This window comes from Octopus bimaculoides, chromosome 8, assembly GCF_001194135.2.
Source record: "Octopus bimaculoides isolate UCB-OBI-ISO-001 chromosome 8, ASM119413v2, whole genome shotgun sequence".
In the NCBI taxonomy this organism is placed as follows: Eukaryota; Metazoa; Mollusca; class Cephalopoda; order Octopoda; family Octopodidae; genus Octopus; species Octopus bimaculoides.
Window position 1 is genome coordinate 9,714,147 of NC_068988.1, and position 6,135 is coordinate 9,720,281.

General features: G+C 36.0%; 1 protein-coding gene across 1 annotated transcript in view; it reads left to right on the plus strand.

The window, feature by feature from the left end:
• LOC106880717 (myosin-VIIa) overlaps positions 1-6,135 on the plus strand; it is a 107,550-nt gene that overhangs the window by 385 nt on the left and 101,030 nt on the right. The window lies entirely within an intron of this gene.

Genomic DNA, 6,135 nt, shown 5'->3' on the forward strand with positions numbered 1-6,135 from the left:
AGCCCTGTCTTGATAAGGTTAGTTGAGCAGATTGTCCCTGGTACTATCTTTTTTTTTTTTTTTTTTCAGGTCTGGTACTTATTTTCTTATTTTGTCAGTCTCTTTTTTCTGAACTGCTAAGATATGGGGATGTAAACAAACCAACACTGGTTGTTGTCATGCAGTGGTGGGGGACAAACACACACACACTCACACCACACCACAAACCACACTATACACACACACACTACACACACACACACACACACACACACACTACACACACACTACACACACGTACATGATAAGCTTCTTTCAGTTACCATATGCCGAAACCATTCTTAAGCTTTTGGTCAGCCTGTAACCATAGAAGACACTTGCCCAAGTTTCCACACAGTGGGATTGAAACCCAAATGATGTGATTGGGAAACCAGACTTCTTAACCATACAGCCATGCTTGCAACTTATACCAATGTCTGCTAAGTATCTAAGTAAAGCTTTAAAACTTATCCTCTTTACCTTATTTATCATTAGTCTGTGGTCATGCTGGGGCACTGCTTAGAAGAATTTTCACTCGAATGAATTGACTCGAGTACTTATATTTTTTGTTAAGCCTGGTACCGCTAAGTCATGGGGATGTAAATATACCAAAACCAGTTGTCAAGCAGATTGGAAGACAAACATACACTCAAAAAAACACGCACACGCACACATGCACACACGCACACTCAAACACACACACACATACACACATCAGTTGGAGGATTGAAAAGGCATGTCAAAAGAGTTCATACTGTGGCACCTGTTCCTTCTACCAGCTAGCACAGCTGTGCATCATGTAATAGGATGCGCAAGATTTTTGCCGGACTCAAGAGTCATAGAAGGGCCTTGCATTGTATCAACAATGACTCATATATACGGTATATATAATGAGAATTTACAAAAAGTAAAAGACGAAGACGGGTGTGTAAACAACAAACAGATGTATTAGTTTAATGCTCAGGAAGTGAGAAAGTCTTTTACGTTTCGAGCCTATGCTCTTCAACAGAAAGGAACACGGGGAAATAAACAGGGAGAGAAAATAGAAAAAGGTTTAGTGGCTAGCGATCTATCATATATATATATATATATATATATATATGTGTGTGTGTGTGTGTTTATACATGCATATATATATGTGTGTGTGTGTGTGTTTATACATGCATACATATATGTGTGTGTGTGTGTGTGTGTTTATACATGCATACATATATGTGTGTGTGTGTGTGTGTTTATACATGCATACATATATATGTATATATATATATGATGGGCTTTTTCCAGTTTCCATCTACAAAATCCACTCACAAGGCTTTGGTTGGCTGTGGAGGCTATAGCAGAAGACATTTGACCAAGGTTCCACAGTTGGATTGAACCCAGAACCATGTGGTTGGGAAGTAAGCTTCTTACCACACAGCCATGCCTGTGTCTTATCAAATTTCATTTATTTATTTACGCCTTGTCCTTCAATGTACTTCTTTGTATGTGTACTTTCATTCATGCTTCTTGTATTTATTTGATAATAATCTTGCTTTTATCAGCTACGTCATTTCAATAAATGGGAGCAACTTTGGAGGTGTATAACTTGTTTCAATCCAACATTTTTTCCAGTACCTCAGCAAATGACTCATTACCTTTGTGTGTGTATATATATATAAGTAGATATATATATATGACGCATGATCTTCTTGCATCCTGTTTGGTTAAAAGTCAATTCAAATATTAGTTGCTTTATATATGTAATGTCAAGGATTTAAAACAGGAACTCTAGTAACTATTTATCAACAAATACACATACATTCCTTTCTAGTCTAGAATTTATTGACCCCAAAAGGAAGAAAGGCAATGTTGACCTCGATGGAATTTGAACTCAGAACGTAAAGACAGATGAAATACTGATAAGTATTTCGCCCGGCACACTAACATTTCTGCCATCTTGCCACCTTAAATAAACATTCTTTTCTACTCTAGGCACAAGGCCCGAAATTTTTGGGGAGGGAGCCAGTCGATTAGATTGACCCCAGTATGCAACTGGTACTTAGTTTATCGACCCCGAAAGGATGAAAAGCAAAGTCGACCTTGGCAAAATTTGAACTCAGAATGTAAAGACAGACAAAATACCACTAAGCATTTCACCCAGTGCACTAGTGTTTCTGTCAGCTTGCCGCCTTCAAATACACATACATTAACTGCAGATATTTTATCCTTTTATGGTCATAAGAGCTATATATATATATATATATATATATAAGAATAAATGATATATGTATGTATATATAATTTATTCTTTCTTTGTCATTGCACTGCAGCCAATCTTGGGTACCATTTTGAAGAATTTAGTTGAATAAATCGATCCCAGTTTTTATTCTTTTCTGAGGTCTGAAATTTATTCTATTGGAATATTTTACTTAGCTGATACATTGTAGGGATGAAAACAAACCAACACTAGTTGCCTGGAGACCACATAACATATATCAGCAGACACAAACTATCTGGCATCGGTGCCAGATCTGCCAAATCACATGATCATCATTGATATTTTTTTGATAAGTCTGTTGGTTATTTTCAACTTTTCAGTTACTGTTATTCTGTAGATTGTTGACGGTGAAATTTGGTTGGTATGCAATGAGTGGATATCTGTCACTGAGGAAGCACAACATGCTGAAATCATAGGATTTGACACATGATTTGCTCTCGTACTTGACAGGTATTATCTGCTAACAATATACATCTGTTCACTTAGTGCTGTGTGTCTGTATAAGTAGACCTACCAAAGCAAATACCACAGTATTCAATATTTTAAGAATATATCCATGTTGATTGACCTTTGCTGTTAATACTGTTTCCATTGCAAATATATATATACACATGCATATATCTTTATATATGTATGTATATATCTATATATACATCTATCTATCTATATATATATATATATATATATATATATATATATATATATATTTATCAAAAACATATGTAGATATGTTGGAGTTAAGAAATCAATATTCGAAGCCTTCAAAAGGATATATTTTTTTCATATCACATACTTTATGCCTTAAGTTATAAAAATGTAGAAAAAAATTATATTATATATATATAAAAAATAGCTGCAAAAATATAATAACAAATATAGGTTTAAATATAAGAATATGTATGTGTGAGTGCATATATTTGTATGTTGGCAATCTAAAATTATCTTACGATCGTTTATTATCATAGAAGAATGCCTTCCATCTCATTCTTTTAATATATATATATATATATACATATATATATATATATAATGGGCTTCTTCCAGTTTCCATCTACCAAATCCACTCACTAGGCTTTGGTCAGCCCAAGGCTATAGTAGAAGACTCTTGCCCAGTGGGACTGAACCCAGAACCATGTGGTTGGGAAGCAAGCTTCTTACCACACAGCTGCACATGCGCCTATACACACACACACACACACACACACACACGACCACTGGGGTGGCATCCTTCATAATCTAAAACAATGCAAGGAAGCACTTTGTGTTTTTTAGAGAGAGAGAGAGAGAGAGAGATTTGTGTATGAAGCTTATTTGGTAAAATATAATTTAAAGTTTTCTAATTAGCTCTTTCTTTCCTGGTTTATTTTAGTCATTAGGCTCAATTCATTTACAGACCAATATGGTTTATCTTGTTCTTCTGTTGTATTTTTGGTATTAATTTATTATTCATTTCATGTAGTTACAACAGGAATAACATTGTCCAGCTTATGCTGTAACATACTTTAACAAGCTGAGGAAGAATATTTTAAAGAATTGTTTTTTCCTTTCTGAGTGCTTTGGGTTAAATATAGGTTTATTAATAATCTTAATATTATTAGATATTGAAGTCTTCTAATTCTCTGGCAGAACAACGTAGGAATATGGAGATTTTAGAATTACTTATTAGTTGGAACTACATAATGATGGGTGTAGGTTAAGAAGCAAGTTTTGTAAGTGTTTGGTTCCAGGTTCAGTCCCATTGCATGGCACCTTGGGTAAGGGTTTTCTATTATGGTCCTTGGTTGACCATTGCTTTGTAAGGGAATTTGATAAATAGGGAATTTTGTATTTAAGCCCAATGTGAGTATGCATGTGTGTGTGTGTGTGTGTGTGATGTTATAACGTGATGGACGAGACTATCAGATGTTGTTATGCACCACTGGTCATTGTGCTTCCATGCATTGTTTTAGCTTATAAATGATGCCACCCCAGTGGTTAGGCAAGCAGGTCAACACTCCTCCCTAATCAAGAGACTAGTCCTTCAGAGGGTGCACCTGTTGACAGCTGAGTGGACTGCGGCAACATGAAAGGAAGTGTTTTACTCCAGAGCACAATGTCCAGCTAACCTGGGAATCGAAACTATGATCTCATGATTCTGAATGCAACGAGCCTAACCACTTTACATGTGTGTGTGTGTGTGTGTGTATGACTGTGTCTTTGTGTTTGTCACTCCACCACTTGACGGCCAGTGTTGGTTTGTTTATGTTTCTGTAGCTTAGTGGTTTGGCAAAAGGGACTGATTGAATGAGTATCAGACTTTAAAAAGTATAATAAACACCCTCTACACTCTCGGAGTGGTTGGCATTAGGAAAGGCGTCCAGCCGTAGAAACCTTGCCAAATCAGATTGGAACCTGGAGCACCCCCTCCCCACCCTGGCATACCAGTTTTCGGACGAAACGTCCAACCCATGCCACCATGGAAAGCGGACATTAAAAGATGGTGATGATGGGACTGATTTGTTTGCCTAAGTCCTTCAAGGCAGCGCTCCAGTATGGCTGCAGTCCAATTACTGATGCAAGTAAAAGAAAAAAGGTTAAAAAAAAAAAAAGCATATATGCAAATTATATCATTGATGTTGTTTCTGGTTTGTTGTAGGATGAAGAATGGTTAAATTATTTCCATTTCAACCCCTAATTAAAACATGAAAATGCTAACATGCTAATTTTCCTCATGGGACCATTTAGACTGTCTTTTGCTTAAATATAGTTTCTGTTATAATAATGAGAGGTTGAGATCAAATTCCACTGAGGTCGACCTCTCCTTTCATCCTTTCGGAATTGGTAAAAAAGTGTTCCGATGAAACACTGGGGTCAATGTAATCAACTAGGTCCCTCCCATGAAATTTTAGCCTTTGGGCCTAAATTACGAGGAGTTATAATGAGGAAGAGCTGAGTGTCAGGATCGTTAATGTATGAATTAGTTGCATAAAATGTATTAAAATCCTAAAAATTAAAAATTATTTTGTGTCTTTTAAAACACTTCATTATTTTGGCTTAAGCTGGTAAAAATTAAAATGCTACCAATGATGATTAATGACTTTTAAGAAAAATTTAAAATGTCCTGTTGTAAAATCTCTCATCCATCAATTCAGAAAACGTAAAGGTTTTTTTTTTTCTTTTTTGTTTGTTTTCAAAACCATCAAAATTCTTTTAGATTGATTAATAAGTTCTAAATATTTAGATAAAAAAAAAAAAAAACAGGCGTAGGTTGTGTGATTAAGAAGTTTGCTATGCAACCATGTGGTTTTGAGGTCAGTCCCACTGCATGACACCTTAGGCAAATGTCTTCTGTGTCAGTTGCTATATCTCCAGGTAAACCAGAGTTTTGTGAGTGGATGTGATTGATAGTAATTGCATGTTAGTGTGTATGTATATGCAAGTGTATGTGTGTATACATACAATATATATATATATTGAACACCACGCATCCTCTTCCAAGTATATATATATATATAATAGAAATAGAATGAATGGGAGAAAGAGAGCCTGCCGTATGTCGACCCAATAGAGGGACCAGCTATCCGAGTTGATAGTACCAGGGTAGATAAAGCAATTAAGAGTATGAAGACCGGGAAAGCCCCCGGCCCATCAGGAATCACTGCAGAGATGCTCAAAATATCTGGCAGTGTTGGCTATAGCCTAGTCACCCGTATTACGAACCAGGTGATACACGAAGGAGTCATACCCAATGACTGGTGTAGCAGCATCATAGTCAACTGCTACAAAGGTAAAGGTGACGCTTTAGATACAAATAATTACAGAGGCATCAAGCTGTTAGATCAGGTTATGAAAGTTACAGAGAGGGTCATAGCCCAACTAAT